The sequence below is a fragment of the Aquarana catesbeiana genome, linkage group LG03 (assembly GCF_042186555.1).
Source record: "Aquarana catesbeiana isolate 2022-GZ linkage group LG03, ASM4218655v1, whole genome shotgun sequence".
NCBI classification, from domain to species: domain Eukaryota; kingdom Metazoa; phylum Chordata; class Amphibia; order Anura; family Ranidae; genus Aquarana; species Aquarana catesbeiana.
The window spans coordinates 289,111,130-289,135,086 of NC_133326.1; positions in this window are offsets into that span (position 1 = coordinate 289,111,130).

The following is a 23,957-nucleotide window of genomic DNA, read 5'->3' on the forward strand; positions in this document are numbered from 1 at the left end:
TTCAGGCAGAACTATACATATTTTGGACCTGCAATCAAGTTTGTATAATGTGGCTGGAGTGGTCAGAGTTTGAGCATAACAAGTGCTGTAAAAATACCAAATCTGCATGTAACAGAAGTTTTTCTGCTGTGGGATAACTCTGGGATAACTCTAGAGTCATGAAAACAGTGAAAAAAAACAAACCCTGAGTTGTCTTGTTAAGAGGAAAAGGTGGTCAATTTTATTAGTCTTCCACCAGAGAAAAATCCCAGAGGCAGGAAAGAAGGAAAGATGAAAAGAACCAGGAACAACGAAGAGGGCAGAGACACAGGATGAATGTACAAGGAAAACCTTGACTAGATAAAAGGTTTAAAAATGTTACTCTTTTAAGCTGCAAATACTTAGAAACTATTGCTATGTTTAATGTTATGAAACTTGAGGTTTATTTAATTGTAGAAATTAAAACACCATAAAATTATATTATAGTCATATTTCGAATTGCTTTCATGTTGCATGTCTGAAGTAAAGCAATGCCTCTTCATTCAATGTGCTTATGTATCACTAGGAGCAAAGACTGAATGGCATCATTGTTCTAAATTGTAATGTAATTCTTTATGTCTTAAATCAAAAGAAAAGCCTAATTAGAAATTATGGGGGCTCATCTGTGGCGGCGCCTCCCGCTTGAGACTCCCCTTGGTCTGGGTCCCCCAGCTTGGTTTTCTCCTGTCACCTTTCATTCTGGAATCACACGTATCATGGTGTTCTTGCCTCTATTCACCCTGTAGCAGGTAAATTTTCTTTTTCACCATCCCCACTACTTCTCTCCCCTTTTTTTTACCTAGTTTCTTCTTTCCTTTTGTTTCCTATTCTCCCCTTTTCCTTTTTTTCATTTTTTCCTTTTCACTTTATCTCACTTCCTATACACACTTTACCTCGAGCCTGACTTACATGTCACTTATTTTTCACAGGTCCCCCATATCTTGGGGACAACCGTCCCACTCCCCCTCTCCTTCTTCTCACCACTCACCATTGTCACTCCCCTCTGTGACCCACCTGAGGTGATGCTTGGGCTGATGTTGTTCGCCCGGATGGGCCCCCTCAGCTCTGGGGCGTGGTATCATTGGCTGGCCTGACCCGCGTGGCCGTGCCGCCTATGTGCAGATATATGTGTGTAAGTTTGGGTCTTAAATGTACATATGTGGGGGACATACTTTACATTTGCCCACCATTTTCCCTTAATTCTTCCCTTTTAAAATACGACTGTTTTCCATATCCATAGGTAACCATTGTGGTTCTTCTCCTGACGAGTGGCTAAAAGGTCCCGAAACGCGTAGAGCTTACAACTACCCATAGGTGTACCCAATTAACAATTATGTATGAACGTTCCAATTTCATCTGTGTTTCCTTTCTGTAACCTCTTCCAATTGACACTTTAATGTGTCATATATCCTGTATCATTTGCGATTTTTAGCTATTTAATTATTCATGTAGTTGCAACACAAGTCCTTGTTGGAATGTATTTTTTGATGAAATATAGAGTATTAATAGTAGCTATGTGCAATAAAAGTATGTTAATATATGACCATTTTGAATATAATAAAACCTGCTTTTTGCCTCATTTAAAGTCCCGCCCTTTGTTCTCTTTTTTTCCTAATTAGAACTATTCTTAAAAATGTTCCTTCCCCCCCCACTCCCTTCTGCATAACCTGTATAAAAAAAGATGTGTGAACTTACCTATTTAAAAATTTTTTGCAATCCAATCATATGGTCCCACAGATCAGGCTCTTCTCTGTCAGTCAGATACAAACAACCTCCTGCATTGTGCATTGTGATGCTCAGGCTCCAATAGACCTTCACTCATCAAACAGTCAACACGCTTTGCTGCCCTTTTAGTACGGGGAAGCCCTGATAGCTATATTGAAAAAGCAAAGGAACCAGGCACACCAGCCTAGAGCATTACCTCTATAAACCTTTTTATTTTACTGATAAAATAAATATATACTCACAAACAACTGTATATCACAAGCTCCAAAGAATATACACAATCCGTGCTTCCAGGTCAGCTGCACATGTTCCTGCCTCAGGAAGTGTCCATCCAGACCTCAATGGCTTACGCATTTCAAGAGAAGAACCCCCTCTTTATCAGAGCCTCTGTCAGTAAGTTGCTGCTGCAGGGGAGAGGAAGGAGAGGAGGGAGGGAGTGCCAACATCGGCTGAGTGACTTCACGGTTGTTGAGCACTCCCTTCCACAGACCTGCAGGATCACATAACCAGAGCACATTGAAAATAGGTTATACAAGTTAAGCACGATAGGTAGGAAGGAGGAGGAAACATTTTTAAGAATAGCTATAGTTACAATGTACTTCCACTTTAAAATGAAACTGCTTTGTGCATGCAATATGAATCAATGAGTTTACCCTGCCTCCCAGGCCAGCTATGAGCACCTTTCTTCCGTTCACTTTACCACAGCTCTTTTTGATCACAAGAGCAAAGAAAGAAAGTCCTGTTTCAGCTTCAGTTCATGGCATGGATATTCAACATTCTTCTAATACAGTCATTGCTATTTTCAATTCCACAAAAGTAACTGCATGGTCAGATACATTTTTTGCTACTTGATGGTTAAATGAAAATATATATTTTTTTATTTGCTTGATTGCTTTTTTTAACTTATCTTGATGAAACACTTCAGTAGAATTTTTAGACCTTCCTGAAACTATCACCTACTGTATAGTTGTCAAAAGTGAACAACACGGTAATAATCTGATCATAAAGGGTACCTAACAGAAAATAACTTTTTTCAATAGACATTGAACAGTTTTCTGTAAAGCATGTGTAGTTATTGAAGGGCACGTTATTTGGCATATTTTCATTTGCTGCTTATTTAAAAAAGCCAAAAGGATTAGTTGTACAATCACTTTTTTACTTTGGTGGAAGTGTGTGCACGCTTAAATGCATGATGTTTGCTTGTGTGGCTTGGTCTGATTTACCTAAACATAGAGCTTACATGCAATTTACCAAAAAGGGATGGGAACACAGAAAACTGAACAAACATGACAGTACATGTCACTGGTTATAATAGCACAAATCCTGCAGCAATCATAAGCTTTAAAAATGGGTCAATGTGTCCATAAATATTGAAGTGGCATTTAAGGCAAAAAATTAAAATCGCGGTTGAATTTCCTACATATTTTTGTTGTTTTTACAAATGATACTTTTGTTCAGCTAATCCTGTGATTTACAAACCTTTGATATACTGGTCAGAAAAGGAGCTCAATTTGCTGCTTTCTTTATCAACTTTACCACTTCCTAGTTCAGCTTTACTACTTCCTAGTTCAGCTTTACTACTTCCTAGTTCAGCTTTACTACTTCCTAGTTCAGCTTTACTGCTTCTTGGAAGACATGGTTACTAACTGGACAGAGAAGATAAGGCCAGAGACATGTCCAGTGAGCAGTCTGGAAGCAACTAATGATGTAGGAAGATACTTTACTGACACAGGAAATATGTGCCATCTGCCTGGCTGAACAGCTGAAATATTCATATATAGTGTAAGAGTCATTGGGGTGGATTTACTAAAACTGGAGAGTGCAACATCTGGTGCAGCACTGTATAGAAACCAATCAGCTTCTAACTTTAGCTTGTTCACTTAAACTTTGACAAAAATCTTGGAAGCTGATTGGTTTCTATGCAGAGCTGCACCAGATTTTGCACTCTCCAGTTCTAGTTAATCAATTCCTGTTCTTCTCAAACCTGCTCTCAGCCCCACCAAATCAAATGATTTTTTTGGATATACACACAAGTAGTTAAAGCAGCGTTCCGACAATTTTTTTTTAAGTCAGAAGCTACAAATACTGCAGCTGCTGACTTTTAAAATATGGACACTTACCTGCCCAGGGCACCCGTGATGTCGGCACCCGAAGCCAATCTGTCCCTCGATTCTCGGGTGGAGGCACCGCCATCTTCGGTAAGGGAATCAGGAAGTGAAGCCTTGTGGCTTCACAGCCTGGTTCCCTAGTGCGCATGCGCAAGTCGCTCTGCGCGATTCCACTGGTCCCTGCTGTCTTCGGGGATCTGTGTGTCTCCCAGAAGACAGTGGGGGGGGGACAGAGGAGTCGCCGGATATAGCATAGATATCCGCAGATACTGCGGGTATCTATGCTCGGAAGTGGGAGCAAATACCTGGATTATACAGGTATCCGCTCCCCCCTGAAAGGTGCCAAATGTGACACCGGAGGGGGTAGGAATAAAAAAAAAGAAACAAATGAAGGAGAAGAAAATAGTAAGTAAAGCAGTGAAGATAAATAAACAATGAAAAGGAAAAAAAAAAGAGCAAGTACAAGGAAAACCTTGACTAGATAAAAGGTTTAAATATGTTACTCTTTTAAGCTGCAAATACTTAGAAACTATTGCTATGTTTAGTGTTTTGAAACTTGAGGTTTATTTAATTTTAGAAATTAAAACACCATAAAATTATATTATAGTCATATTTCGAATTGCTTTCATGTTGCATGTCTGAAGTAAAGCAATGCCTCTTCATTCAATGTGCTTATGTATCCCTAGGAACAAAGACTGAATGGCATCATTGTTCTAAATTGTAATGTCATTCTTTATGTCTTAAAGCAAAAGAAAAGCCTAATTAGAACTATTCTTGAAAATGTTCCTTCCGCCCACTCCCTTCTGCCTAACCTGTATAAAAAAGGATGTGTACACTTACCTATTTTAAATTTTCTGCAATCCAATCATATGGTCCCACAGATCAGGCTCTTCTCTGTCAGTCAGATACAAACAACCTCCTGCATTGTGCATTGTGATGCTCAGGCTCCAATAGGCCTTCACTCATCAAACAGTCAACACGCTTTGCTACCCTCTTACTACTGGGGAAGCCCTGATAGCTATATTGAAAAAGCAAAGGAAGAATAAACACCAGCCTAGAGCATTACCTCTATAAACCTTTTTAGTTTACTGATAGAATAAATATATACTCACAAAAAACTGCATATCACAAGCTCCAAAGAATGATACATAATCTATGCTTCCAGGTCAACTGCACATGTTCCTGCCTCAGGAAGTTTCCATCCAGACCTCAATGGCTTACGCATTTCAAGAGAAGAACCCCCTCTTTGGCAGAGCCTCTGTCAGTAAGATGCTGCTGCAGGGGAGAGGAAGGAGAGGAGGGAGGGAGTGCCAACAATGGTTGAGTGACTTCACGATTCTTGAGCACTCCCTTCCACAGACCTGCAGGATCACATATCCAGAGGACATTGAAAATAGGTAAGTATACAGATATTTTTATACAGGTTAGGCATGATAGGTAGGAGGGAGAAGGAAACATTTTTTAAGAATAGCTATAGTTACAATGCTCTTTCATTTTAAAATGAAACTGCTTTGTGCATGCAATACGAATCAATGAGTTTACCCTGCCTCCCAGGCCAGCTATGCGCACCTTTCTTACATTCGCTTTACCACAGTTCTTTTTGATCACGAGAGCAAGAGAGAGAGAAAAAAAGCCCTGTTTAAGCTTCAGGTCATGGCATAGATATTTAACATTCCTCTAATACAGTCATTGCTATTTTCAATTCCACCAAAGTAACTGCGTGATCAGACACATTTTTTCCTACTTGATGGTTAAATGAAAATACATTTTTTTTATTTGCTTGATTGCTTTTTTAACTTATCTTGATGAAACACTTCAGTAGAATTTTAAGACCTTCCTGAAATCACCTACTTAAGAGAAAATAACTTTTTTCAATAGACATTGAACAGTTTTCTGTAAAGCACGTGTAGTTTTTCCATTGAAGGGCACGTTATTTGGCATATCCTCATTTGCTGCTTATTTAAAAAAGCCAAAAGGATTAGTTGTACAATCACTTTTTTACTTTGGTGGAAGTGTGTGCACACCTAAATGCATGGTGTTTGCTTGTGTGGCTAGGTCTTATTTACCTAAACATAGAGCTTACGTGCAATTTACCAAAAAGGGATGGGAACACAGAAAACTGAACAAACAAACATGACGGTACATGCCACTGGTTATAATAGCACAAATCCTACAGAAATCATAAGCTTTAAAAACGGGTCACTGTGTCCATACATATTGAAGTGGCATTTAAGGCAAAAAAATTAAAATTGCGGTTGAATTTCCTACATATTTTTGTTGTTTTTACAAATTATACTTTTCTTTAACTAATCCTGTGATTTACAAACTCTTTTTTTTTTTTCAATTTGCTGCTTTCTGGATCAGCTTTACTACTTCCTAGTTCAGCTTTACTACTTCCTAGTTCAGCTTTACTACTTCCTAGTTCAGCTTTACTACTTCTTGGAAGACATGGTTACTAACTGGGCAGAGAAGATAAAGCCAGAGCATTGTCCAGTGAGCAGGCTGGAAGCAACCATTGATGTAGGAAGATACTTTACTGCCACAGGAAATTTGTGCCATCTGCCTGGCTGAACAGCTGAAATATTCATATATAGTGTAAAATTCATTGGGGTGGATTTACTAAAACTAGAGAGTGTAAAATCTGGTGCAGCTCTATATAGAAACCAATCAGCTTCTAACTTTAGCTTGTTCACTTAAACCTTGCCAAAAACGTGGAAGCTAATTGGTTTCTATGCAGAGTTGAACCAGATGTTGCACTCTCCAGTTTTAGTTAATCAATCACTTTGCTTCCCAAACCTGCTCTCAGCCCCACCAAATCAATTTTTTTTGGATATACGCACAAGTAGTTAAAGAGGAAGTAAACCCTGATGGGTTTTACTTCCTCTTTATTTCCCAGCAAAGATAAAGCATAATGGGCTCCTATGCATCACATAGTAGCCCATTATGTGTCACTTACCTGACACCGAAGCCCACGCTATCACCGTTGTCCCCACGAGCAGGGAGTTTCCATCTTCGCCCCTCTTCCTTCCGGGGCTGCGAACTCCGGCTCTGTGACTGACCAGAGTCGTGTGACGCCAGTCACAGCATGACCCCTATTAGAAACGGCACAAAACCGTGAAGGTTTAGGAGATATTTCAAGCACCTACAGTTAAGCCTTAATATAGGCTTACCTGTAGGTAAAAGTGGTTGTACAGGGTGTACAACCACTTTAAGCACATTGCTTAAGACTAGTGACTTGACTTGTGCAGTGCACTAGTACAACCACCAGAAATAGTGATTAAGATAGAATCCAGAACATTTCAGTAATTAATCACTTATGCCTATAAGTACTTTAGTGTTAATCAGATTTGAAAATGTATACTGATTTAAAATAATAGTTGTTACTGTCCCTCCTATTTTGTAAACCAAGACTAAGGCTAAAAATGCTTGATTGCCTTGGTAAGTCCTTAGAGTGTTAGTTTATTAAAATGAAGGGAAGATTTAGAACTCTTTTAGAAAACTTTTCTTTTTAAATATTTTAGCTAGACACTAATGCCCCGTACACACGGTCGGATTTTCCGATGGAAAATGTCCGATCGGAGCGTGTTGTCGGAAATTCCGACCGTGTGTGGGCTCCATCAGACATTTTCCATCGGATTTTCCGACACACAAAGTTGGAGAGCAGGAGATAAAATTTTCCGACAACAAAATCCGTTGTCGGAAATTCCAATCGTGTGTACACAAATCCGACGGACAAAGTGCCACGCATGCTCAGAATAAATAAAGAGATGAAAGCTATTGGCCACTGCCCCGTTTATAGTTCCGACGTACATGTTTTACGTCACCGCGTTTAAAACGATCGGATTTTCCAACAACTTTGTGTGACCGTGTGTATGCAAGACAAGTTTGAGCCAACATCCGTCGGAAAAAATCCTAGGATTTTGTTGTCGGAATGTCCGAACAAAGTCCGACCGTGTGTACGCCCTATAAGGTATCTTTTTGACAACACTTTTTTTTTTTTTTTTGCCTTCTTGTCATCTCTGATTAAAATCGTGTAAAAGGACCCTTAATATGTTGTCAACTAATTTGGACCCCTGTAAAAAAATAAATCTTAGCTATTTTTTTTCTCTTCTAAAAGTGACTTTAACCACTTGCCTTCTGGGCACTTTTACCCCCTTGCTGCCCAGACCAATTTTCATCTTTCAGCGCTGTCACACTTTGAATGACAATTACACGGGCATGCAACACTGTACCCATGTGACATTTTTATAATTTTTTTTTTGTACCAAATAGAGCTTTCTTTTGGTAAAATTTAATCACCACTGGGTTTTTTATTTTTTGCTAAACAAACAAAAAAAGACTACAAATGTTGAAAAAAAAAAACAATGTTTTTATAGTTTGTTATACAATACAAACAGGTGATTTTTCTCCTTCACTGATGTGCATTTATTAGGCTGCACTGATGGACACTTATAGGCTTCACTGATGGGTACTGGTAGGTGGCACTGATGGGCACTGATGAGGTGGCACTGTTAAGCACTGATGAGGAGGCACTGATGTGGCTGCACTGATAGTTGACACTGATAGGTGGCACTGATGGTCTCTGATAGGCAGCACTGAAGGGCACTGATAGGTGGCACTGATAGGCAGCACTGATAGGCAGCACTGATGGGAACTGATAGGTGGCACTAATGACCACTGATAGGCAATGGTAGGCGGCACTGATGGGCACTGATAGGCAGCACTGATAGGTGACACTGATAAGGAGGCACTGATGGGCACTGATTGGCAGCACTGATGGGCACTGGTTATCAGCACTGATGGGCATTGATTGGCAGCACTGGTGGGCACTGATTGGCAGCACTGATGGGCAGTGGTTATCAGCACTGATGGGCATTGATTGGCTGTATTGATTGCCAGCACTGGTGGGCACTGATTGGCAGCACTGGTATGCACTGTTGGGACTTCACCGATAATTAATTAGGATACTGATAATCAGTGCTCTGATTATCAGTGCCAATGTGCCTTTAACACAAGCCGGTTATTGGCTCTCTTCTTCTCTGACAGAGGAAAAAAAGCTAATAACCAGCTTGTGTTTACATCTGTGATCATCTGTCATTTGACACAGCTGATCACATGGAAAAGGGCTGCTGTGATTGGCCCTTTACCTCAATCTGTGATCAGCTGGATCAAATGGATTAAAGGACTTAGCGATCACAGAGTGCATGCAGCGCAATCATGGGAGGACATCCATGTACACCTTCCTGGCTAAGTAAGCCCGTGCTGTCGGCTATAGCGCAGGCGGATACTGGTTAAGAAATAAAAAATAAAATAGGGTGCTATTTATTTCATTGTGCACAGCTACTTTTTTTTAAGTTGATTACGTACAAAATAAAATATCATCATTATGTCAATAATGCAGACAGCTTGGTGCAATGAGTGTGACATATTTTATTTATTTCCATGCTTTTTATTGATGTTTAAGGAAAAGAAAAATGATTCTATGTGACACAACAAATACAGTAATATTTTCAGGAACTATGACTTGGTTCACACCTATGCATGTGGCCGTGGGTGCAGGAATCGCAGAGATTCCCACACCCACAGTTAAAATGCACTGCTCTGAGAAAATGCACGGAGCTGTCATTCATTCTGAATGGCACCCCCACGCATGTAAAATCGCTGTGCGGTGCAGGAACCACAGGTATTTCCCTGCGGGCCGCGTTTTGAAACGCAGGGGAAATGCAGGCAGGAAATGCAGGTACGGCAGCCCATTGAAATGAATGAGCTACCCTACCCGTACACACACGCCCTGCAGAAAATCACAGATGTGAACCCAGGGTAATGTAAGTATGCACAAAACACACAGAATTGGGTGCATCCATGTGTAATGCCCTGTACACACAAAAGGATTTTCCGATGGAAAATGTGTGATAGGACCTTGTTGTTGGAAATTCCGACCGTGTGTGGGCACCATCACACATTTTCCATCGGAATTTCCGACACACAAAGTTTGAGAGCTTGCTATAAAATTTTCCGACAGCAAAATCCGTTGTTGGAAATTCCGATCATGTGTACACAAATCCGACGCACAAAGTGCCATGCATGCTCAGAATAAATTAAGAGACGAAAGCTATTGGCTACTGCCCCGTTTATAGTCCCGACGTACGTGTTTTACGTCACCGCGTTCAGAATGATCGGATTTTCCGACAACTTTGTGTGACCGTGTGTATGCAAGACAAGTTTGAGCCAACATCCGTTGGAAAAAATCCATGGATTTTGTTGTCGGAATGTCCGATCAATGTCCGACCGTGTGTACAGGTCATAAGTCTTAATTGATAGAAGTATCCAAAAGGGGTTAAACTATGAATGTTATTAATCTTAAATCTGCTTGCACTTTACATCGAAGCAAACCCTAAATGAATGATATTTAGTTTGCTAAAGTACTGTGTATCATAAACAACTACAATTTCTTCATTTTGAGCTTGTTTTCACATTGTAATCCTTTGTTGGATGTCATTGATTCTGAACTCCAGAATCGCTTTGTAGCCACTTCCTGTCTACTTGTATGCACTCCAGTGTTCACTAAGTGGCATTTCTCAGGGAGGGGGTTCCTAATGACAACAACAGTGGACCATGCCTGCATAATGTGTAATGTCCACCCATGATTTCTGAAGCCTGTGCGCCAAGGTGACAACAGTAAGTGCCGGTTCACATTAGCGCAATGCAGGAACCAGCGTAATTCCAGTGCCGGTTCCCGCATCGCATAGAACTCGCAGGCAGTTCACGCTGCCCTCTTTGAACCACTGCGGGTGTCAATAGAAAGTTGATGACACCCTCAGATTGGTTCACATATTGCAGTGTGAACTGTAAAATGGTGCAGAAATCGGATTGTATGGTTGTGAACATCCATGAGATCCAATTCCAGTGCGGACCAAAAAAAGGGTCCTGCACCACAATCTGTATGGCTGCATTTGCATCGCACAGACATCACATGTGATCAGCACAGCAGTGTGGTTCAAATCACATCGCACCAGTGTGAACCCAGCCCTAAGCACAAATGGGAACTACGAAGAGAGCACTGACTCACTGTAACAGGAAGTGCCTGAACAAAGATCTTCATGGCAGGATCCCCACCTATTATTTTAATAAAAATTTCAGATTTAAAAATCGCACTTGAAATGATATGGATATGTTAAAGCTTATATGTTAGAGAATAGGCCTACATACCTTAAAGCCCATCTTTGGGAATTACACAAAAAAAAGTATTTAAAAAAGAAGCACTTGCCCCTGCAGTGTGTGTGTGTGTGTGTGTGTGTGTGTTTGGGGGGGGGGGGGGGCATTGTGTGTGCGTGGGGGGGGATTGGGGGCATTGCAACATTCATTTTTGTATAATTTCTGGATTGTAAAGTGTATCTTAAGCCTAGATAAAATGTAATATAAAAGCTTAGCAGTTCTTAGATGTGGTGACTGCTTCACTGGCTGGCAGTTTACATGGCTTTATTTTCCCCCTCTCCTTTTCTCCATAACATATGGGAAGGTCTTCTGTAGTCCACAGAGTTAAAGTGATTGTAACCCCTATTAATAGCAAACATGTTATACTTATCTGCTCTGTGCAATGATTTTGCACAGAGCTGCCCTTTATTCCTTTAAATATCGTGCCTGGGGAGTGTCTATAGTATGCCTGCAAAGTGGCACATTTTTCCAGAGTTTAGAACAGTACTGCAGCAAAATAACATTTCTAAAGGAAAAATTGTCATTTAAAACTGATCACAGCTGTAATGAATTGTTGGATCTCTGCAATATAGATAAAACACGGGTGACCCCGCCCCCCTCTGACATCACAGGGAAGCCACGGGAAATATGTCACCGGGTGGCCCCGCCCTCAGTTATATGAGAACTGTCACAGAGAAGACGTGTCAGTTGGTGGATCAGTTGCGGCTTTTTTAAAAAAAATTTCGGTCCGTCGGGCGGTGTGAACTTACATCGCGGAACATTTTTATTTTTTTTATTTTTTAATAAAGGACTTGTCCCAAGCTGTCTCTTGTCTTTTTTACAATTTTTGACACATTTTTTTTACTCCATTACCAGTTCACACAGGGGGGGGGCGGGATCTGGGGGTCCCCTTGTTAAAGGGGGCTTCCAGATTCCGATAAGCCCCCTGCTCCACAACCACCGGGCAAGGGTTGTGGGGATGAGGCCCTTGTCCCCATCAACATGCTTTGGGATCAGACCCCAAAGCACCCTCCCCATGTTCAGGGCATGTGACCTGGTATGGTTCAGGAGGGAGGGCACTCTCTCGTCCCCCCTCTTTTCCTGCGGCCAGGTTGTGTGCTCGGATAAGGGTCTGGTGTGGATTTTGGGTGACTCCTACGCCATTTTTTTTTTTTTTTACATTTTGTCGCAGGGTTCCCCTTAAAATCCATTGGTATGGATTTTGGGGGGGCCTACGCCATTTTTTTTTTAATTTGCGCAGGGTTCCACCTAATTTCACCTAATTTCCATATCAGGCCTGAAGGGCCTGGTATGGATTTTAGGGGGACCCCCACGCAATTTTTTGCTTAAATTTTGGTTCGAGGTTCCCCTTAATATTCATACCAGATCCAAAGGGCCTGGTAATGGACTGGGGGGGATCCCATGCTCTTTTTTTCAATGAGTTTTATCTATATTGCCGAGACCCGACAATTCATTATAGCCGCAATCAGTTTTAAATGACAATTTTTCTTTTAGAAATGTAATTTTGCTGTGGTAATGTTCTAAACACGAGAAAAATGCGCCACTTTACAGGCATACTATAGACACCCCCCGGGCATGATATTTAAAGGAATATTTCATTTTTATTGTTCCACTTCAGCCCCGGAAGAATTTACCCCCTTCCTGACCAGAGCACTTTTTGCGATTCGGCACTGCGTCGCTTTAACTGACAAATGTGCGGTCGTGCGACGTTGTACCGAAACAAAATTGACGTCCTTTTTTTCCCACAAATAGAGCTTTCTTTTGGTGGTATTTGATCGCCTCTGCGGTTTTTATTTTTTGCGCTATAAACCAAAAAAGAGCGACAATTTTGAAAAAAACGCAGTACTTTTTACTCTAATAAATATCCCCATTTTTTTTAAAAAAAAAGCTAATTTTTTTCTCAGTTTAGGCCGATATTTATTCTTCTATATATTTTTGGTAAAAAAAAAATCGCAATAAATGTATATTGATTGGTTTGTGCAAAAGTTATAGCATCTACAAAATAGGGGATAGTTTTATAGCATTTTTATTATTATTATTTTTTTTTTTAATAGTAATGGCGGCGATCTGCGATTTTTATTGTGACTGCGACATTATGGCGGACACATCGGATAATTTTGACACATTTTTGGGACCATTGGCATTAATACAGCGATCAATTCTATAAAAATGCTTTGATAACTGTAAAAATGTCACTGGCAGAGAAGGGGTTAAAACTAGGGGGCGATCTAGGGGTTAACTGTGCTCCCTAGGAGGTGATTCTAACTGAAGGGGGAGGGGACTGACTAGAGGACGTGACGGATCGTGGTTCCTACCTAATAAGAACACACGATCTGTCTCTCCTAACAAAAAATTTGTACAAAAGTTGCGCTACTTGTGAAACACAAAAAAGCAGCTAGCATCAACAACGTGACTGATTGTGTATACTACCTAGGGGTAAGCATTCAAAAGATGAATAATAAGTGATACAAAATATGATGGTGTGTGCAAATATACAATAAAAGTGACAAGTGCAAAAAAATTAATAAATCAACTCCTTTATGCATGACACACACAAAGGCTGAAGGTGCAAGTGAAGATAAGACATAAGATATCCAAAAAGGAAAAATAAGTCTATAATGGACAAAAGCACATCCATGAACTCCTCTAGGTGATGTTGTACAGTCTATTAGAGAAGGCAGTGAAAGGTGTATCCTCTAGTGATGACAAAATGTGAAAAACACGGCTTCCTCATACAGCGATCACAGGTGTACCTCAAAGACAATAGAGGGAATGGCTACTCTTACCCCAAAACGTGGACGCACGCGCCAGCGGCGGTGGGTCCCAGTAGAATGCCCCAGTAGAAGAACACTAGTTCGAAACATGTCGGGTACATAGCCTGTTGCGCCCTCTTTACCACGCTATTTCATTTCTTTTATTTTTTGTGATCACTCAATGTACACATCTTGATTGTCACTCCTGTCAGAACAAGGAAGAGTGTGTTTACACACACTCGTCCCTGTTCTGTGTCTCCTGGTCACGATCGCTCGTGGCTGGCGGTCATCGCGACCATCGGCCCAGAGAGCATCGGCACCCCCTGCTATCCCAACCCCGCAAGCCGACGTTTAGCTCCAACGGCTCGTGCAGGGGAGCCAACCTGCCGCAGTATAACTGCAGCGGTTGGTCAGGAAGTGGTTAAGCATTAAAAAAATCACTGCTCCCGAAGAAACGGCTGTTTTTAAACATTTTATTTGCATTGATACATGTCCTCTGGGGCAGGACCCAGATCCCCAAACACTTTTTATGATAATAACTTGCATATAAGCCTTTAAAATGAGCACTTTTGATTATTCATGTTCGTGTCCCATAGACTTTAACGGTGTTTTAATGTGTTTTCTGCCAAATTTTTTGCCTGTTGGCATGTTCTGCTGCGAACCGAACCGGAGGGTGTTCGGCTCATCCCTAGTGCTGACAAGCTTTATGGAGATGCTGATTTCATTTTCCAGCAGAACTTGGCACCGCCCACACTGCCAAAAGTACCAATACCTGGTTTAATGCTCATGGCATCACTTTGCTTGGTTGGCCAGCAAACTTGCCTGACCTAAACCCCATAGAGAATCTGTGGGGTATTGTCAAGAGGAAGATGAGAGACACCAGACCCAACAATGCAGACAAGCTGAAGGCCCCTATCAAAGAAACCTGAGCTTCCATAACACAGCAGCAGTGCCACAGGCTGATCGCCTCAATGCCACGTTGCATTGATGCAGTAATTCATGCAAAAGGACCCCAGATCGATTATTGGTATAGTGCATACTAATCCGTACATAGACATACTTTTCAGTAAGCCAAAATTTCTGTATTAAAAATCCTTTTTTTATTGGTCTTATCTAATATTCTAATTTTCTGAGATAATGAATTTGGGTTTTTTGCTAGCTGTAAGCCATAGGCCCCTTTCACACGTGCTGACCGGTCATCCGTTTGTTCATCCATTGTCATCCGTTTTTGTCTGTTGTCATCCGTTTCTTCATCCATTGTCATCTGTTTGTTCATCCGTTGTCATCCATTTTCCATCCGTTTTTCATCTGTTTTTGCATCTGTTTTTTATCAGTTTTCCATGAATTTTCCCATGATTCTTTGCTTTTCCCCAGCGTGCATTGGGCTTCCCATGCTTCTTTGTGGTTTTAGCTTTTATTGTTGTGTGCTTCCTGTTAACTTTCTGTAGTCTATGTGCTTCAGACCAATGGATTTGGGCAGATTTTTTGACCATGTGACATTATTTGTCATGTTATCGTATTTGAGGAGACGAAAAATCAACAGGAAGATTTCTGCGAGAAGATACAGGTACTGGACACATCCCATGCTGCTCAAGAGGCCCACTGAAGTTTTTTTTGCTCTGTACTATGCAGATTTGCAATGTTTTCTGCCAAAATTCTTCAATTTCACCAGAATGTCCGTAACAACATTCAAATTTTTATTAGAAAAGTTGCATCTACGACTGTAAAGAATGAACACGGATATGAGATGTTGTGTGCGTCCAGAGGAACGGCTTCTACTTACCCTGAGGTAAGCCAGGCTTTCTGCTTGATTATTTCCAGCATAATGTAGGATTCCTTTAATCATTTGTTCTACTCTTCCTAGGTTTGTCTGCTTGATTATTTCCAGCGTAGGATTCCTTTCATCATTTCTTCTACTCTTCCTAGGTTTCTGGCATCTGGACTATCCTATACGTCCACAAACCACTACTTTTTGTTGGGAATCTCTACAATTTCAGGAATTGTGCATGACACATGTCAAGCAATATGGGAGGAGCTTCGGCCTACTGCAATGCCTTTCCCAGATACATCCATGTGGCAGGAAATCACAAATGGTTTTTGGAGAAAGACACAATTCCCTAATTGTGTTGGAGCCCTGGATGAGAAACACGTCCCAATTCAGATTCCGCCTGGATCTGGCTCACAATTTTTTAATTATAAGGAATACTTCTAGCTTGTGCTTATGGCAATCCTAGACAGTAATTATAAGTTTGTAGCTATGGATATTGGGGTGTATGGACGTACTGCAGACTCAAGAGTGTTTACAGCATCGGAAATGGGGAGAAGACTACTTGAGGACCACTTCCATTTGCCATCAGTCAAACCTCTTCCAGGAACTGCAGGGCCAGATATGCCACATGTGCTTGTAGCTGATGAGGCACTTGCACATTCTAGGCATCTCCTAAGGCCTTATGGCAGGCACAATCTAACTCCCCCCCAAATCTTTAACTACGGGCTGAGTCACGCAAGGTGCCTTATTGAATGCACCTTTGGCATTTTGACAAGCAAGTGGCGCATATTCCATACTACAATGCAAATGAGCCTGGAGAATGCCGAACTAGTCATACAAGCATGTTGTGTTCTCCATAACATTATACGTGACAAAGAAAGAATTACTGTCGAATAAGAGGACAAGATCAATTTGCCCTCTGTATGGTATACTGGACTGAGATCCAACAATTCAGACATTACCATGCGTGATACATTTGCAAACTATTTCATGTCCCCAGAAGGAGAGCTTCCGTGGCAGTATAAATGTGTAAAAACACTCACCAGCCACTTTGTTAGGTACACCTTGCTAGTACCATGTTTGACCCCTTTTGCATTCAGAACTGTCTTAATTCTTCATGGCATAGATTAAACAAGCTGTTGTACATATCAAAGCAGTGCCAACATCGATTATCACTGCCGCAATGACCATCACGTCTTTTCTATCTGTTATATTTGGTTTATATAGAGTTAAATTCACTTTTCCATGCAGTCAAAGTTTTTATTAATGTCACAGAAAAAAAACTGACCACAACATATATCCCAAAAAATATAATATGTGCAAACATATTTTTGTAGAAAAAAATAACATATATACAAATTAAAACATCTAGTGCCCTGAAAATGTGTGGTGTGCATTTGGATTCAGCCCCCAACTCTGATACCCTTTTGCCTTCAGAAGTCACGAAACATATTCATGTGTAAGAATGGGCCTGTCAAAGTCCACACCTTAATCCAATTGAGAATCTGTATCCAGCCTTGAAAATTGCTGTTTACAGCCACTCTCCATCCAGTCTGACAGAGCTTGAGGTATTGAGCAAAGAAGAATTGCGCAAAATGTCACTCTCTAGATTTGCAACGCTATAGACAGAGGCTCAAAGATGAAGTGGAGGAAAAAGGGAGTGTTGCAGGAGCAATTCAAAAAAATCATAGGCCCTTTTTTTGAAATGTTAGAAATGTAAAGGACTTAAGACAGAAACTATTAAAATTTCCTTGGTCTGTCCAAAATTGTATTAGTTTCATTAATTGGACAAGTTATTATTATTATTATACAGGATTTATATAGCACCGACAGTTTATGCAGCGCTTTACAACATTAGGGCAGACAGTACAATTACAATACAATTCAATACAGGAGGAATCAGAGGGCCCTGCTCGTTAGAGCTTACAATCTAGGAGGGAGGGTCAAGTTATACAAAAGGGTAATAGCTGTGGGGGATGAGCTAATGGAGAAAATAGGGCAGTTGTTAGTTGGAGATCATCTAACAAGTGTACCAAATCAGACTCCTTTTAATAACACACATGGATCTGTGTGTTGTGATAAAGTCACTATACATGTTACCATTCCCACATTTCTCAGACAGAAGGGGAGGGGGGAAGCATGGTCAGAGGATACAGATCAAGATCCAGAGGTAGAGATGGGAGTTGCAGAACCTGAGCAGGATTCCAATCGGACTGGAGCTGGAGATAATAAAGATGATATTAACAAACTTTCACTCTCTAGATGTGCAAAGCAGGTAGAGACTTGGCTGTGTGGTTTGGGTCATTTTCATGCTGGAATACCCATCCACACCAGTTTAAATGCCCTGGCTGAAAGAAGTTCTCCTGTCCCCATAGCCAAAATATGTCCCGAAGAATAATGTTTTCACCTCCATGTGAAGGGACTAACTTAGGGCCGGTGGCTCGTGGAACCCAGCTTAGAGCTCTGGAAACCCATTTTCCAGCTTACACTGCCCCTCTTATGTGTAAGTCACCCTGTGTCTATTAGGGGGACAGGGTGATCGAGAACCACAGAACAGACTCCTACTGGGGTTCTCAGTCACCCTGCGCCCCTAAGACGCAGGTTGACTTGCACATAAGAGAGGCAGAGGAAGCTGGAAAATGTGTTTCCTGAGCTCTAATCTGAGTTCCACGAGCCCCCCGCCCTAAGTTAGTCCCTTTATACATGGAGGTGGAAACATTATGCTTTGGGACGTAGGGGACAGGAGAACTTCCCTCAGCCAGGGCATTTAAACTGGTGTGGATGGGTATTATAGCATGACAATTACCCAAACCACACGGCCAAAGCAACAAAGAAGTGGCTCAAGAAGAAACACATTAAGGTGTGGAGGTCCTAGCCAGTCTCCAGACCTTAATCCCTTAGAAAATATGTGGAAGGAGCTTAAGGTTCGAGTTACCAATTGTCAGTCTTGAAACCTTAATCACTTAGAGAGGGTCTGCAAAGAGGAGTGGGACAAAATCCCTCTTAAGATGTGTGCAAACATGGTGACCAACTACAAGAACGGGGAAACTTAAACCTTTAATGAATGGGGATATTTTAAAGATCCTGATAATAAGGACTGGGGGAATTGGAATAGGGATTTGATGATTTGGAGGAACTACCATATGAAGTGGTCTGGGAACTGGTGGACTCGTAGGAAATGGAGGTTGGCTGGCTAAGAGATGCCACTGGAGGTGGGGGTAATACATTTTGGGCAGTGGTGACTGGTGTACGTTGGTGATTGGGGAAAATGCTTGGGTGGTAATGATGCTGAAACATGTGCTGTGAGGATGAGTTTAGTGGAGCAGGCTCACTATGGTAGGTATTGTGGTGGCTGAGAAATGAGTGGCAGCATGGGATCACTAGACATTGCTGCTCTTATGCACACACCAGCCTTATTGAAGATAGCCATTGGCACATCCATTTTTCGTGGAGTGGGTACCTGTGCAAGATGGTGGTATGGATTTTTAACAAAGATTGCATCCAGATTGGTGGGGTCAGCAAATGGATCATTGGCATCAACCCTTCTCATCGCCTTCATCTCCTCCATGAATGACATCATTGCTCCATTCATGTCAGGTTTGGGTTGGGATTGGCGTCATCAACAAATGCTTATTGATGTGGTGGCGAACAGAACGAATCTATGGAGTGAAAAATTTATTAGAACATTTGTCTTTTCAACATTTTAAAATGGGGCATTTTGTTTAGGATTCTTACAGGCACACGTTGTCTTTCCTGCGTGGTTCTTGTTGCTGCTGATTCTTGATTTGGCGACAATTGGGAAGACGCGGGTTGTTCGGCACCCTGCTCAGTTTGTTGAACTCCCATCTCTTCCTCTGGTGGTTGCTCGGTATTCTCTGAGCCTGCATCCCCCTCCTCCTCTGTCTCTGAAATGTTGGTGCTGGTGTTGTAAAAGATATGTTGATAGATGGATCAGTACAGTAGATTTATTACAATACATAGATCCATGTGTGTCTTTACTGTTGCAAAGGAGTATATGATTTGGTCTACTTGGCCAATTTATGTAATATAGGGGAGAAAAAAGGTATTTACTTACCGTCTTAAGTCCATCACATTTCTCAAGAAGTCTAACATTTCAAAGAAGGGCTCCTTGTTTTTTTAGACGCCTCTGCACCACTTCTATTGTCATCAGCCTCATCTTTAAGTTCACGTCTATACCGGTCTCTTTGCGATGTCCACCGCGTCACGATTTTTTGGCCTGCATAGGAACAGTAGACACAATTAACAGATGGAACTCCAACATGACAATTAGGTATACTATTTGAAGCACATATGTGGAATACATGTCTTGGAATGTTAAAGTGGTTTTAAACCACTCTTTTTGTCACTTGTACCTATAGGTAAGCCTACACCAAGGTTTACCTAAAGGAACTGCAAATATCTCCAAAAACTGCGCCGTTTAGGAGATATTTGCTGTAGACTGCGCTGATGATATCATCGTCGCATGAGCTGTGAAGAAACGGCCCTCCATGCCATTACTTCACTAGCACTTGTCGTGACTGACGGCTCCCACGTGCAGGTGCCTGAATTAATGTCACATGGCTCTGGTCAGTCATAGAGCCAAAAAAAAAAAAACCTCCCCGTCCCCGCATGCACCAGATTGATGAGGCGTTCATGTGACACATCTCTTGCCATGTCTTCTCTCTGTCTTTTCAAATCTTCTTGTCTTCTCAAATCTTTTTGTCTTCTCCCTGTCTCTCTCTCTTCTCTCTGTCTCTCTCTCCAATAGCACTAGGCTGCGTGTGACTTCATAAAGACCACTACCTGGGTCATAGGTTGATTTTTTTAATATATTCATATTTTATAAGGTTCCATATTTTGGTTAAAAACAGATGTCAGCGGATCGGATGTAATGGATCGTTTGCTAACATCCGTTTTTCGTCCGTTCCATTTTTGTACGGAAGATAGAATAGGGTTTTCTTCCGTCATGAAAAACAGAGCTTAGCGGAGACGGATGTGAGTGGACGTTAGCAGATAATCATCTGCTAAAGTCCAGAATCCCATAGAGATGCATTGTTGTCCGTTTTCATCCGTCTACGGATGGATGAAAAAACGGACGAACGGTCCGCATGTGTGAAAGGGGCCATAATCATAAACATAAAAAAAATGAATGCTTGAAATGTATCACTTTGTGTGTAATGAGTCTATATAAAATATATGAGTTTCACTTTTTGAATTGAATTACTGAAATAAATTAAATTTTTGATGGTATGCAAACATTTTGAGATGCACCTGTACTCAAGCGGCTCCTTTGAGGGTGGCGCTACAGACATAATTGCTAGAAGGTAGTTTCTTCATGACTTATTGCAGTCTATCCTTGTACCATCACAGATTTTGGAGATTACAAACATACCTAAACTGACACAAGCATACATTACATTGCATGCATTCTTGTCTGTCATTAGTAAGTTTACATGAAAATATTTATGACACCATGCTATCACTTTTGTTTACATTTACATAGGCAAGGTAGATATATAAGCCAGGTGAAGCCCAAAACGTTTGTCTAAACAAGTGCTCATTTACAGAATTTATGTTTAGATATTTGTTAAAAGCCTAGGTGGAACAGAACAAGATATGTAAAGACATTACTTACAGATGTTTACTTTTATATTGAATATCCAGATTTTAGAGCAGAGCAACCATAGCAGAAGAGAAACTATCAGCTTGCTAAGTATTTACCACTACGATTTCTAAGAAAGTTGCCAGCTCCATGCTATATCATACTTCCTGCATTATTCCAGGCCAGCATGAATAATTAACTTAACATAAAATGTAAAATGTGTGCAGAGTGATGTTGGTGCCTCTTGACTGCTTTGATTCCTGCCAGCTAAGCAAAGTTATTTTAAATATACTCTTATGGAAAGACTGTGCTTAGAAGCATATTGGGGATGAATATGGAAATAACCATCATACAGCATCTGATTTTTTTTTTATTTCCATTTGTATTAAACTGTTGTCATGACAACAGGACTTATTTTTGACAAAGGATATCTAAACTTGAGACAAAAAATCTTATACATTGCATCCTACCAGTCCTTAAATGTGGCTGATGCATATCTGCCAGTATCACGAAGACCTGGCATACCTGTCAGTATCTTACATGGTAGCACAAATGCGCGCCGACGCACATGGATGCACGGCGTGCATTCTCCTGGCACCAAACGACCTTTATAAGGGAGCCAGGCACCATCTGTGATTGCTAGTTGATTATCGGCTCTCTAATGTGTTTGTTCCTGTGTTAACCTTTGCATTTGTGGATACCTGCTACAGACTCGGCTTGCCCCTAGACCTGTCTTCTGCCCTCCTCCTGATTTGACATCAGCTTGTTAAATGGACTGTCTTATCCTGCTCTCTTGTGTATGACCCTTGGAAGCGGTGTACTTTATTTATCAATGCTGCACCTCAATTGGCTGTTAAATGTATAGAGTTACATAGTTACATAGTAGGTGAGGTTAAAAAAAGACACAAGTCCATCAAGTCCAACCCATGTGTGTGATTATATGTCAGTATTACATTGTATATCCCTGTATGTTGCGGTCGTTCAGGTAATTATCTAATAGTTTCTTGAAACTATCGATGCCCCTTGCTGAGACTACCGCCTGTAGAAGAGAATTCCACATCCTACGTAGTTTAAGGTTAAACCTATTTTCTTCTAATTTTAATGAGTGGCCACAAGTCTTGTTAAACTCCCTTCTGCGAAAAAGTTTTATCCCTATTGTGGGGTCACCAGTATGGTATTTGTAAATTGAAACCATATCCCCTCTCAAGCGTCTCTTCTCCAGAGAAAATACGTTCAGTGCTCACAACCTTTCCTCATAACGAATATCCTCCAGACCCTTTATTAGCTTTGTTGCCCTTCTCTGTACTCGCTCGATTTCCAGTACATCCTTCCTGAGGACTGGTGCCCAGAACTGGACAGCATAATCTAGGTGCGGCCGGACCAGAGTCTTGTAGAGTGGGAGAATTATCGTTTTATCTCTGGAGTTGATCCCCTTTTTAATGCATGTCGATATTCTGTTTGCTTGGTTAGAAGCAGCTTGGCATTGCATGCCATTGCTGAGCCTACCATCTACTAGGACCCCCAGGTCCTTTTCCATCCTAGATTCCCCCAGAGATTCTCCCCCAGTGTATAGATTGCATTCATATTTTTGCCACCCAAATGCATTATTTTACATTTTTCTACATTGAACCTCATTTACCATGTGGTTGCCCACCCCATTAATTTGTTCAGATCTTTTTGCAAGGTTTCCACATCCTGCGGAGAAGTTATTGCCCTGCTTAGCTTAGTATCGTCCGCAAATACAGAGATTGAACTGTTTACCCCATCCTCCAGGTCGTTTATGAACAAATTAAACAGGATTGGTCCCAGCACAGAACCCTGGTGGACCCCACTACCCACCCCTGACCATTCTGTGTACTCCCCATTTATCACCACCCTCTGAACTCACTGGGGCAGACTGGCAGACATTATATGGTAGGAGAAAAGTTTTTTGCTAACTGTGTACAATTGCCTACGCCTCTGTTTGACAGACATATATGTAAAATACTACTATGCTGATGGTAAAGTAGGCTAATATCACTTACCTGTGAAATGGCGTGTGGTGGGATTAAAGCAGGTAGATGACAATGAAAGATATTAGAGGAGACCACACAGATTAAAGTACAATGTATATGTTCAGTCAAACTATTTTGTTTGTTCATTTTGGAGGAAGTGGGTGAAGGATAAGAAGCCCTTTCAGATTTTTACAACTGCCTGGGGCTCCGTTAAAGGAAAAGTACAGCCAAAGCTTGTTTGGCTGTACTTCTGTGGATCACAAGAGTGCAGTTCACTTTGTACTCCTGTGATCTGTTTTCAGCAAACAGCGGACTGAAGCCTGCTGTTGGCTGATGTCACATAGATGGTCCAGACTGAGTAAAGATCGTGACCCTATAGTCGGGATACATCTAGGTGCTTGGAACGGCACCTAGCTCAGCCCCTCAGCAAACTGTTGAGAGCCTGAGCCAGCCGCTCCCACCTCCTCCACAGCCCATTGCTCCAGTGAGCATGTGGAGGTGTGGGGAGAGAGCAGTCTGACTGCACTGACAGTCACCAGCTCTCTACTCACAGAACACGGAGAACTGATCAGGGCTGATCAGTGGTCTTTGATCGCTAAGTTGTCAGTCTTACATTGGACTGATGCTGCATCCACCTAGGTAAATAAGATTCTTAAAAAAAATCCCAAACTTCTCTTTTGACCACTTCCGGACCAGCCGCCGCAGTTTTACTGCGGCAGGTTGGCTCAGCTGGACAAATCGACATTACCTTATGTCGCTTCGCCTTTTGACCAC